Source organism: Hetaerina americana, unplaced genomic scaffold, assembly GCF_022747635.1.
Source record: "Hetaerina americana unplaced genomic scaffold, ioHetAmer1.1.p SCAF_121, whole genome shotgun sequence".
Lineage (NCBI taxonomy): Eukaryota > Metazoa > Arthropoda > Insecta > Odonata > Calopterygidae > Hetaerina > Hetaerina americana.
In genome coordinates, this window is record NW_027286304.1 from 504748 (window position 1) to 518319 (window position 13572).

Sequence of the window (13572 nt, forward strand, 5' to 3'; positions counted from 1 at the left end):
GACATATTGTGATTAGCGCTTATTAATTATTCTTTTTATCATGATTTTACAGTTGAATATCGTATTTTTTTGGGTCATATTTTGAGTTATCACTCCACCGTCCGTTATACAGGCCGTTGATATGACGTTTTTTGGGTGGTTTGGCGGACTAATATATGGAAAATTGGGGAAGAAAGTTATTTCCTTAATACGTTATCCTACAAAAGAATTTTTTATCTTGGTTCCGACGTCTTCAAGACATTTTCTGGGCTTGGACTGCATCCAGAAGACAGTAGGATAATTGTTTGACTTAATTTAGTTCTTAAGATGAATGTATACATGTCACGAGTGAGTTGGGAACGGACGGTGCATTAAATTAACTGGATTTGACCTCGGAAATAATTTATCAATGCTTCGACCATTCTGTTTGCATAGGAAAAAGTCTTACTCTGACCAAATCTAAGCATTATCCATTCACGGAAACCTGCGACCTATCATTCCATCACTTTGCGGAGTATCCCAATTGTCACCAAGGCAACAAACAAAGGGAAATACGGAACCTTAAAAAAATTACAACTAACTCTGTGTAGAAGGGATTAAACGATTGACCAATACTTACAACATAAAACAAGAGTCGAAAGCCTAGAAAATGTTTCCAACATACGTCTAAACCTGACGAGCAGTGAAAAAGTCCTTTTCTTGACAACGTTTCATAAGGGCAAATATAGAGTCATAATAGTTACTTCAAGAAGGACATTCTGCACACGTAAAAGAAAGGACTCAGGGTTTGAATTCTTTGGAGGAGATGGAAAATTGACAATCCCTTCTGTCTGAGAGATATGTGGTTGTCAACGGAACGATAAAAAACTCCCGTTCCACCCCCTTTCCTTATCTTTCTAACATACTTCTAAATCCTATAGACCAACCAAGCCAGGATTGAGAATTTATAAATCTATAAAACCAGATGTTTTTGCGAAGCTCGGAAACCATGGTGGTATTATACATCTTTACATGGAAATTGAAACCTTTTTTATCCTTACCCTCATCAAGAAAGAATCCCCTCCTACAAAGTTATTCCCCTTAAACTGTTATGTTTTTTTAATAATCTCTGTTAATTTTGAGAGGTCAACTCTCCACTCTATTCCCTAATTGAGTCCATTTCCCTTTCCCTTCTACAACTACTGAAGAGTCTGTCTAAAAAAAATATAAATGGATTAGTCGAATGCAAAGAGATGTAATGATATTTTTCGTTGTTATAATTACTATTCGATGTTAATTTAACGGCGAAAGGTTATAATATCAAGGCCGAACAATCTATTTAACTTTGACCTCCAGTTTATATTGGGAAAACTAATTAATATAAGACCAGTTAGTAATTAAATTAACGCCAAACGATGCCTCCAGTTGAACTGCAATAGCGCGGGGAATTCTAAATGAAATCGATCCGTATTTAAGCGCCGTATATATATATATATATATATATATATATATATATATATATATATATATATATATATATATATATATATGTACACACATATATAGTATATACATATATATATGTGTGAACAATACTCGCCTTTGTCAATATTTAATGACATTACGTTTCATTTTTTTCTGTAGTAAAACATCGTTCACTTTAATTTCATAAAATGCGGTTTATGTCAATATTTTCGTGAAATACGTCGTTTATTTTAATTTTCGCAAAAATCGCAATTTGCGCATGTAAAGAATTTCCCAACATCATTATAATGCCAATAGATTTGTGCTATTTCTTTTCCATATTAGTGATAGGAAGTTCTGAAATCGATAGACCTATCATACATTAATTTGGAGTGCTTTAAAATAAAAGTGCTTTAAATAATATTTTAAGAACTGTTTTAATTCAAATTGATATCGTATTCGTAGTTGTGTCCACGTAGTTAATCGGGAGTCCGATAGCGTTGACTTACGGTGGTGTTATGTTTGGGTACTGATTGTTCTGCCTCTGGTGGAGTATTTGAGTACTCCGTGCTCAATCCCTTTGGGTGTTTGAGTGCCTTCTGTTCCCTTTGCGACCAATTTCCGCCCCTCGTGACGTCACTCGCCACTTAATTATATTCTCCTTCTCCTGTGCGTTTTTTAACACGAAATTGACTTTATAAATGGGTTAAAAGTGTTCTACATTAAAATATACAATTTATTTTTACGTATTCATCGAGCTTTTTTCGTAATAATTGTTAATTTTTACCATTGTAATTACATTCACTCTTAATTTCTCGTCTTGGAAAAATGCCAGTCGAGGCGCGAGCGCGTCGTCAAACAAATGAGAATCGAGGCGCGGGCGCGTCCTCGGACAAATGAGAGTCGAGGGGCGAGCGCGTCGTCAAACAAATGAGAAACGAGGCGCGGGCGCGTCCTCGGACAAATGAGAGTTGAGGTGGGAGCGCGTCGTCAAACAAATGAGAAACGAGGCGCGGGCGCGTCCTCGGACAAATGAGAGTTGAGGTGGGAGCGCGTCGTCAAACAAATGAGAATCGAGGCGCGGGCGCGTCCTCGTACAAATGAGAGTCGAGGGGCGAGCGCGTCGTTGGACAAATGAGAATCGAGGCGCGGGCGGGTCGTCAGATTAGTGACAGTCGAGGCGCGAGCGCGGCGTCGGAAAAATGTCAGTCGAGGCGCGAGCGCGTCATCGGAAAAATGATAATCGAGTCGCGAGCCCGTTGTCGGATAAATCAGAGTCGAGGCGCGGGCGCGTCGTCTGACAAATGAGAATCGAGGCGCGAGCGCGTCGTCGGACAAATGAGAGTCGAGGCGATAAAATAATTCATAATAATGATAAAATTTGGCGTAAATGAAATGTACTGGTTTTTCTGTATGGTAATTCATATATCGCGATTGCGAGTTGGTTTTTAAGGGCTTTACAGTGTAAATAAATTAGGTTTTGGGTTCAAATTGCGGTCTCCGTAAGTTTTTCAGTTTATCAAAAGAAATATGAGGTATTTTGACCTTTCACAAGGAGAATAAAGTTACAGCATGGTATTAGCCTATGTGTTGCGATATATATATATATATCAATTTAAAGGTCTTAAAATCGGTAATTGCGGGATATATCTACGTAATTAGCCTAAATACAGATGATCGGACATTTTGAAAAGTCTTCCACTGTTTATAGGAATCATTTCTCAATATATATTGGTTTTATTATATCTTTAGACGAATTTTTAGTTCAATAAAACCAATTTAATGACTTGACTTAAGTAATTTTTAATAAAAACGAGCTCCAGTTCAACAATATCAATCACGACAATGATATAAACAAATAAAAACGAACATCACCATCACCATGCAGTATTGACGATGTTAACAGTCGACGTTGCCAAGTGAATTATATTACCATTTGCGTCGTTGCCAAGTTTCGTTTCTCCGAATTAAATTTTGTTTGATTAAATTAATTATGATTATGCGTAGCGTAGCAACAGAACAATTTCCTAATGCCATTTGTTTATTTATATACAATAAACCTTAGTGATCATCTTAAGAAATAAATTACAGACGAAATAATGGTATTTTCAGAGCCTCTAAACTATGTTACTGATTTCCCTAACGGCTGTCCTTAGCAACGTCTCAAAACAATGAAAATAAGCATCATATGTCCACATTTTCATCAATATTTTCGAAATTTGTTCCTTTAATAGAATTTTTCTCAACATCTATCCAAAGGATTGTCATGAAACTGCGTAAGCCCAAACAATGATAACTCATCATTAATGTAAACAATTCGACTCCCTGATAAAAATCACCCAATTCATATTATTGACGTAACTAATGGCAACCACAATCATTTTTTCGCAACAATAGGAAACCCTGATTGTTACATAAACAATAATATCGAAGATTAATTGCCATGACAATAATACAACAATGACATTATGGAAAAATGTGTTAGTTACGGAAATTTAAGAAAAAATTTTGTGAAAATTATGATCTCAATTGTAACTATGTCTCAAGACGAAAAATATACTCTATATCCCAAGGAAATGAGTGTAAGGTTAGGAAAAATATAATCATAGAAAGCTCTTAAAATAGACTAATAAATAATCCAAACAGATTTTGTTAAAAATACAAGATAACGTTGCTAAAAATATTTTTAGGTGAAATCTGAACTCTTTGTTAGGCTAAATATAGTATAACAGGCGTTGGAAAGCATAAAAACTGCCGAAAAACGGATTAAAGGATAAAATAAAGTTAACGGAGCGTATAAATTAATCTAATTTCGCATTTTTTGTTTAAGTTGCACCTGAAAAACCTTGAAAAACACGAAAAAACGATAAAATACGCGAAAACGCCATTTTCAATCGCGCAGGGTATCCATCTTTCAACAACACCTTGGTAACGCTTCGAATAAGCAAAAGACACTTCATTGTTGGATGAAGACAGGAAAAGTTTTCGAAATCTCACAACGAACTTCTACTAATTCAAATTCAAACAGGAAGTTAACGGTTTTCAAACGGACCGTTGGGTTGATTTCTAAAATTTGATTGGTCGACATTTTCGTCTCCAATTTTTTAAAACGTTAGCGACAGAGAAACTGAATTTAAAATACTCTTTAAGTATGTTTAAACTTTTTCAACATATGGTTGTACGCAATCAAGCAACAATGGATGTATATTTATAGCATTGTCAATTGTTGCGAATAATAGAATCAAGCACTGCGATTTAATCTATTTGTTAAGAAACCATGTCCGATTGCGTTGCTACCCAACGATCACATAACAATTAAAATGGCTTTCAAGGCTTATATATTGTTGTACAAGACCGTTGCAACAATAAAAAAAGTTGTTAAGCTGCCATTTTAAGCACGGATGCTCATCTAACCATAGAATTGACAAATAGAGATGGAATTACGTACAGTTTTAAGGCATAACCGTCAACAGTTCAGTATTAATGCCGTTTGTGGACAGTTTTAGGACTACATTCATTTATATCTATTATTTAAACTACTCCAGTGGCATTATGGGTAGGGATATTGAATTATTTTCCGTCTATTCCACAAGCCTTAATCCATATATCAGCATTGAAAAAGTCTACAATGCATTTTTTAACGTATAAACGTAAATTAGACCCAAAAAACATTTAGTAAGACGTAGTTTTAGTAATTTAAAAAAATAAAATGCCAATTTTCCCATTAATTAAGACTCAAAACCCTTATTAAAAACCCTGATACATAAATCAGTATACTTAAAACCCTTTTTTAAACATTAGGTTAGGGTATTAAAAAGTATTAACCCTTTTTTAACCAGGATCATTGACGTTAAACACACTATCAACAACGATAAATAATATTTGTACCCTTATTCACGAATATATGAACCCTTAATCACTTAGAGTGGTGATTAAAATGATTACTTGCACCCTTTTAGCGAATATCTCTCAAAAAAGCCTAGTATTTAAACAAATATAATGGTATGAGTACCCTTTCTATGAATATGTTCTCTAAACCCTAGCAAAGTCGTATTACGAGAGAATTGCTACGAAGGAATCTAAATTTAAAGATTTTTTATTGATATTTTTGAAGTTATTCCCGTAAAAAGACAATGCATACGTCTAGAAAGGTTACCAAAATACATTGTTTCGGTTGCTATGACGATAATGGCGAAGTTAGACCAGGGTATAAATACCCTTTTTTTTAACAATATCCGCTAACTAAACGCTACCCTTATAATAAAAATAAATTTTTACATTTTAAATGATGAATAATATTTTTTTAAAGATTTTCGGTTTTTTAAACAAAAAAATAATTTTAAAAACAGTATTATTGATATTTTAACGAATATAATTGAATCTCATCTTTGATTTAACATTTTAAGATAGTATTAGCACTTATTTCTACGAATGTAAGATGCTTAAACCCCTACATTAAATTTCTGAGAGATTTTCAATGCCCTTTATATGCATAACGGTTGAAATTACAATAGGAAAGGGTGTTCAATATCATTTTTTACATTAAAAACGTAAATGTCAACCTATTATCAACATTCTAAATGAGCTGAAGCACCCTTACTGCAATTTTATCAGCTAACTGTACTCTAGAAGATAAATTTTGACAACATTTAAACCCTTTTTTATGAATATCTAATTTCTAAACCATAGTAATATCATTTTTTTTAGATTTTACTGTGATTTATACGTATATCTGTATTCTCATTTATTCCTTAGCATTTCAGTTTTCTGCCATTTTTTTTAGGAAAACCTATTACTTAAAAGCAAAAAATCGCATTATAATGGGTTATTATTATTTTTTCAATTACTTTATTTGTTCAATCCCTAATAATTAGATTCTAAACAAAATATAGTATCCTTTACTTGAAAAAAACTCGTAATTCATACCCTAGCAATATGCATTGTTGATTAAATCAGCTGTATTTAGCATCCCTTTTATGTCAATCGATCAGAAAACCCTAACAATGATGAATTTTCCACAATGTAAACAATTGATTTCCACAACAATAGTACCCAAATTCATATGAAATGCCACCGTTATCGATAAGTACGATCATTATTGCGTATATCTATCATAAAATCCTAATAATGACACCAATAGACCGTATTGTACCCTTAATATTTCTCATTTAAAACCCTGGCATCAACACGGACAATATTGGCATAGGTTTAACGCAGATCTGTTATTTAAACCCTAGCCGCTGAAGATAACAGTGTATGATAGTTGATAATACCCTTAATTTTACAAATAAATGTCACCTTTTACTTAGCAGGGACGTAAAGAGCTAGGGTACGTACCCTTTTTAGCAACATGTTAGCCCCAAATGCACGTACATATGCTATTAAACCATAACTGTGAACTGAATAGATAATATTAGTCGATAGTACCCTTTATTTTACAAATATTTGTCATCTTACCCTTAGCAGGGACTTAAAGACCTAGGGTTAGTACCCTTATTTAAACATATACATAGATTGAAACCCTAGAAAATGATTTTTTTAAAATTTAATCTATATTTTTTGTGTAAACAAGTCGTTTATACCCTTAAGGGTAACAGGGTCGACCTAATTATCAAAAGGAAGATGGAAAACAATAGATATAGGGCGGAAGAAACTTAATTTCTCCAGGCAAAACCCTTAAGAGTTGAATCAATATTCATTATTTTTTTGAGGAACTTTTACAACATTCAGGGGTAACTGTTGCTAGCTAGAATAATAAACTTCGAGTAAGGGATCATAAAATCAATACCAGCGCCATGAAATCCCTTGGATCCCTTAAACTTTCCAAGCCAAGTTTTACCCAGGATCATTTCTCGGCGTAAGGATACCACATTCAATACCTGTACCCAAGAAAGCTTGGTTTACAGACATATATTCTGGTACTTAGACGCTTACAAACGTCTTGGAACAGTTAAAAATGGACGGAATATAATAAACACTAATTTATACTAATAAACGCATCGGAATACGCACATTTTAACCCCAAAAATGCTCCTAAACGAAAGAAAATAGTTCCTACTATACTTGCCTCATTGTTAAAAACCATACGCAGTGGTGAGTGAGTAAACAAAATAGATGAGCGACGCCGTTACCATGGTTAATATGGCGGAGAAGAAGAAACGCATAAACAATTCTCTTTCTAATGGCTGTAATTCTTAGAATATAGCCATAAACGCCTTTATATACATATATAATGAATGCAATGAGATAAGGCATTAGTTAATCTAAACAATGGTTAAAATTTCAATATCTTAACTTGAGTAAAAACAATTAAAAAATTGAAAATAAGAAAATGGCTTCATGTTTTCCGACGTTAAACTTAAAATTATTTCTTCTAGGTGTTTGAAACAAGCATTCTAGTATTAAAAATTCGGAATTTTACTTAAAAACCTTTTAATTATGAACTAAATACCAATCTTAGAAGAAAGAGATCATATGTTTGCCCGAGCTTTCAATTTCTAAACAAGTAAATAAAGCTGACAGCGATTACAACGGAAAAACGTCGTTTCCATGGTCACATGAACAAAATATGGCGATAGAACGGTTTACAAATATGGTTTCTTGTTAATGTTTCGATTTTTTCGACATAAATGGGAAAATGTATGATGAAATATGTTAATTAAATTGTTTATTCGTATTTTTGGGACAATTTTCTTATCTTAATTCGATATAAAACCATAAATATGTACCAATATATGAAAAAACACGGATATTGATGCAAAATGTTTAATATTTCACGAATATTCAGAGGAAACCAATCAAAACATAAAAAATAGCGTAATTATTTCATTTTTTTTAACTGTTGAGAACAATAATACGAAGTCAAATCACTTTTTCATGACGGTCACATAGTAATACTAAACTTTTTTAAAATTATTTTCACTATTTCTTTCAGATACGCAGCGAATTATGAAAACAATATTAATCCCAACAATTAACAATGCCGTTAAACACGCAAAACAACAATTGTTTGAAAAACAATTGTTATTCAGAACAGGAGAAGAGTTGTCTGCTGTCGTCTGATTTTGTTGAGCAACAATTGGAACGAACAATGGATCAATATATTAGTTGTTGACTGTTATTCGCCTTCGTTACCTGCGTTCATCTGTTTAATTGTTGGATTAATATTTACATGTCACGAAAGTCGAAATTTTAACATCAATAAATAATATATAAACAGAATAAAAAATACGTTTCATTACAACGGTTCATCTTTTTCGAATAATCATTGTTGTCGATCTAACAGTCGTTAATTATATTTGATTTTAACAGTTTATTTTTTTATCATCAGATAATTTCAAATTTTGAACGCTTTTTAATTTTTCTTCGACTAACTCTGGGGTTTGAAGTATCTCTGAAAATTCGTCAAACGAGATTTGAAAGAGTAATTGAAGAATCACGAAAAAAATCAAAATGGCGGATGGTTTCCTATCGATCGCCATTTTAGCGTTAATCCTATTTAGAAAATTTTATATCATCTGAACCACTTAAGTTAGAGAAACAATAAAATATGATATTGGAAGATAAAAAAAATTACCTACAATCTTAAATAATACGATATGAAAAAGTTACAGATACAATAAATTTAAAAAAGATTTTTCTCAAAATTAAGAACACGACCATTCGGTATTTCATGAGAAATTATTTTATTTCTCTCAAAAAACGAAACATAGGTTAAAAATAAAAATAGCGCTGAAAACACTGATATTTTTTAACTATAAACAATAAAAAGGTTTTTAATGAAAGGTACTACTATTAGCATTTCTTTAAGACTTTAATCAGCCTCTTAATGAATATGAAAAAGGATCTATTTCAATCAATATCAATTAATATGCTTCCACTACGCTAAAAAATTAATTAATTCCACTACGCCAACAATAGTATTGCGATTCTAATTTCAAAAAATAACGGCCATTTTTCTATTTTTCATTTTTGTAACGGTTTCACACAGATTTAATTTTAAACAGATTTTAATAATTAAAAATTTTAACTCCATCCAGAAGAGAGTAGGAAATTTTTTGACTCGGTTTAGTTCTTAAGATGAATGTATACAGGTCACGAGTGAGTTGGGAACGGACGGTGCATTGAATTAGCTGTATTTGACCTCGGAAATAATTTATCAATTCTTCGATCTTCCAGTTTGTATAGGAAAAAGACTTACTCTGACCAAATCTAAGCATTATCCATTCACGAAAACCTGCGACCTATCATTCCATCACTCTGCGGAGTATCCCAATTGTCACCAAGGCAACAAACAAAGGGAAATACGTATCGTAAAACAATTGCAACCAACTCTGGGTACAGGGGAATAAATGATTGACCAGCGCTTACACCATAAAAAACAAGAGTAGAAAGTCTAGAAAATTTTTATAACATTCATGTGGTTATCAACGGAACGATAAAAAACTCCCGTTACACCCCCTTTCCTTATCTTCCTAACATACTCCTAAATCCTATAGACCAACCAAGCCAGGATTGAGAATTTATAAATCTATAAAACCAAATGTTTTTGCGAAGCTAGGAAACCATGGCGGTATTATACATCTTTACAAGGAAATTGAAACCTTTTTTATCCTTACCCTCATCAAGAAAGAATCCCCTCCTACAAAGTTATTCCCCTTAAACTGTTATGTTTTTTTAATAATCTCTGTTAATTTCGAAAGGTCAACTCTCCACTCTATTCCCTAATTGAGTCCATTTCCCTTTCCCTTCTACAACTACTGAAGAGTCTGTCTAAAAAAATATAAATCGATTAGTCGAATGCAAAGAGATGTAATGATATTTTTCGTTGTTATAATTACTATTCGATGTTAATTTAACGGCGAAAGGTTATAATATCAAGGCCAAACAATCTATTTACCTTTGACCTCCAGTTTATATGTGGAAAACTAATTAATATAAGACCAGTTAGTAATTAAATTAACGCCAAACGATGCCTCCAGTTGAACTGCAATAGCGCGGGGAATTCTAAATGAAATCTATCCGTATTTAAGCGCCGTATCACGTAGAAATATATTCACATATATATATATATGTATATATATATATATACGTATATATATATAAATATATATATACGTATATATATATATATATATATATATATATATATATATATATATATATATATATATATATATAAATGAAAATCAATCGCTTTTGTCAAAATTTAATGTAACGTTTCATTTTTTTCTGTACTAAAAAATCGTTCCCTTTTATTCCTGAAAATATAGTTTCTGTCAATATTTCCGTGAAATACGTCGTTTTTTTAATTCTCGCAAAATTCGCAATTTACGCATATAAAGAATTTCCAACATCATTATTATTCGAACAGATTTGAGCTAGTTCTTTGCCATATTCTTATAAGTGATGGGAAGTTCTGAATGTGATGGCCCTTTCATGCATTAATTTGGTATAATTATGGAAGGTGCTTTTAAATAATATTTTTAAGAACTGTTTAAATATAAATTGGCATCGTATCCGTATTTGTGTCCACGTAGTTAATCGGGAGTCATATAGGGCTGACTTGTGGTGTGATGTTTGGGTACTGATTGTTCTGCCTATGGTGGAGTATTTGAGTACTCTGTGTTCCATCCCTTCGGGTGTTCGAGTGCTTTCTGTCCCCTTTGCGACCAATGCACTCAATTTCCGCCCCTCGTGACGTCACTCGCCACTTTATTATATTCTCCTTTTCCTGTGTGTTTTTTAACACGAAATTAACTTCATAAATGGGTTTAAAGTGTTCTACATTAAAATACACAATTTATTTTAACGTATTCATCGATCTTTTTTCGTAATAATGGTTATTTTCCCCATTGTTATTACTTTTACTCATAATTTCTCGTCGTCGGACAAATCAGAGTCGAGGCGCGAGCGCGTCGTTGGACAAATGAGAATCGAGGCGCGAGCGCGTCGTCGGACAAATGAGAATCGAGGCGCGACATCGTCGTTTGACAAATGCGAGTCAAGGGGCTAGCGCGTCGTCGAACAAATGACAGTCGAGGCGTGAGCTCGTCGTCGGACAAATGAGAATCGAGGCGCGAGCGCGTCGTCGCACAAATGAGAGTCGCGGCGCAAGCGTGTCGTCGGACAAATGCGAGTCAAGGGGCTAGCGCGTCGTCGAACAAATGAGAATCGAGGTGCGAGTGTGTCGTCGGACAAATGAGAATCGAGGCGCGACATCGTCGTTTGACATATGCGAGTCAAGGGGCTAGCGCGTCGTCGCACAAATGAGAGTCGCGGCGCAAGCGTGTCGTCGGACAAATGCGAGTCAAGGGGCTAGCGCGTCGTCGAACAAATGAGAATCGAGGTGCGAGTGTGTCGTCGGACAAATGAGAATCGAGGCGCGACATCGTCGTTTGACAAATGCGAGTCAAGGGGCTAGCGCGTCGTCGAACAAATGAGAATCGAGGTGCGAGTGTGTCGTCGGAAAAATGAGAATCGAGGCGCGACATCGTCGTTTGACAAATGCGAGTCGAGGGGCTAGCGCGTCGTCGAACAAATGACAGTCGAGGCGTGAGCGCGTCGTCGCACAAATGAGAGTCGCGGCGCAAGCGTGTCGTCGGACAAATGCGAGTCAAGGGGCTAGCGCGTCGTCGAACAAATGAGAATCGAGGTGCGAGCGTGTCGTCGGACAAATGAGAATCGAGGCGCGAGCGCGTTGTCGGACAAATGAGAATCGAGGCGCGACCCCGTGGTCGGACAAATGAGAATCGAGGCGCAAGCGCGTCGTCGGACAGATGAGAATCGAGGCGCGACATCGTCGTTTGACAAATGCGAGTCAAGGGGCTAGCGCGTCGTCGAACAAATGAGAATCGAGGTGCGAGCGTGTCGTCGGACAACAGAGAATCGAGGCGCGTGCGCGTCGTCGGACAAATGAGAGTCGAGGCCCGAGCGCGTTGTCGGACCAATGCGAGTCGAAGCGCGATCGCGTCGTGGTATAAATGGGAATGGAGGCGCGAGCACGTCGTCGGAAAAATGAGAATCGAGGCGCGACATCGTCGTTTGACAAATGCGAGTCGAGGTGCGAGCGCGTCGTTGGACAAATTATAATCGAGTCGTGGGCGCCTCGTCGAACTCTAGCACGATTTGTTCAACAATTAGGTCACGCCTCGATGTCCTTTTTGGGAAGGATAACTTTAATATATATATATATATATATATATATATATATATATATATATATATATATATATATATACATACATACATATACATATATAGGATACACCACTGTGATATCAAAATGCTATATTTAATTAGCCGTCCGTTGATAACGCCGTCAAATGTTATTACCCTTAGGCGTTATATAGTCCGTCGATTCATAGGCATTCAAACAATTGAAAACGGAAATATTGCGGCATTCTATATTTCTTGAATGTTCAATAGGTTTTTTAAATGTAATTTTGATTTGAAGTTGAACGTCCGTCAAACAGTCCGTGAAATCGTATGATCCTTAGTTTGAAAATCCCCATAGGTAGCTATCTTGCATTTCGTCTTATCGATTATTCTGTTAATTATCATCTTTGACGAAAATGTCGCATGCTTTCTCCATAAATTGAATTTCCACTGAACCGTCCGTCAATCCGACTGTTGATATGATACCTTTGGGATTGGTATTAAATTTCTTTATTGGATATAATCAGTTGTTTTGATATTAATTAATTATATTAAAATGCATTTACATGTAATTAGAATTAAAATAAGTTATAAAGCACCAAAAGGTAACAAGCTACGACGGCCTATATAATGGACTGTCACTTCAAATAACCATTTTTTCCACGATTTGAATATTTATGTAAACAGTAATTTCTCATAGGTTTCTAAGTTTGCCTATAATTGAACACTATTCAAATGCTAAATATGTTCCTAAGGTTAATAAACTTAAATGGACTGTTCGACGGACGGTAAACCATTTAAGAATTTTAACTAAAAAATTGAATTAATGCGTAAGAATGGACTTTTTAATCATTTGTTCTACACTTTAGTAAAAATATATAAATTTAATGCCTAGGGGTCAAAGATCCATACGGACTGTACGATTGGTAATCAATTTGACATTTTCCTCGAAAAAAATTATAAAATTATTCAAAATAAGATAGATTAGCAAAT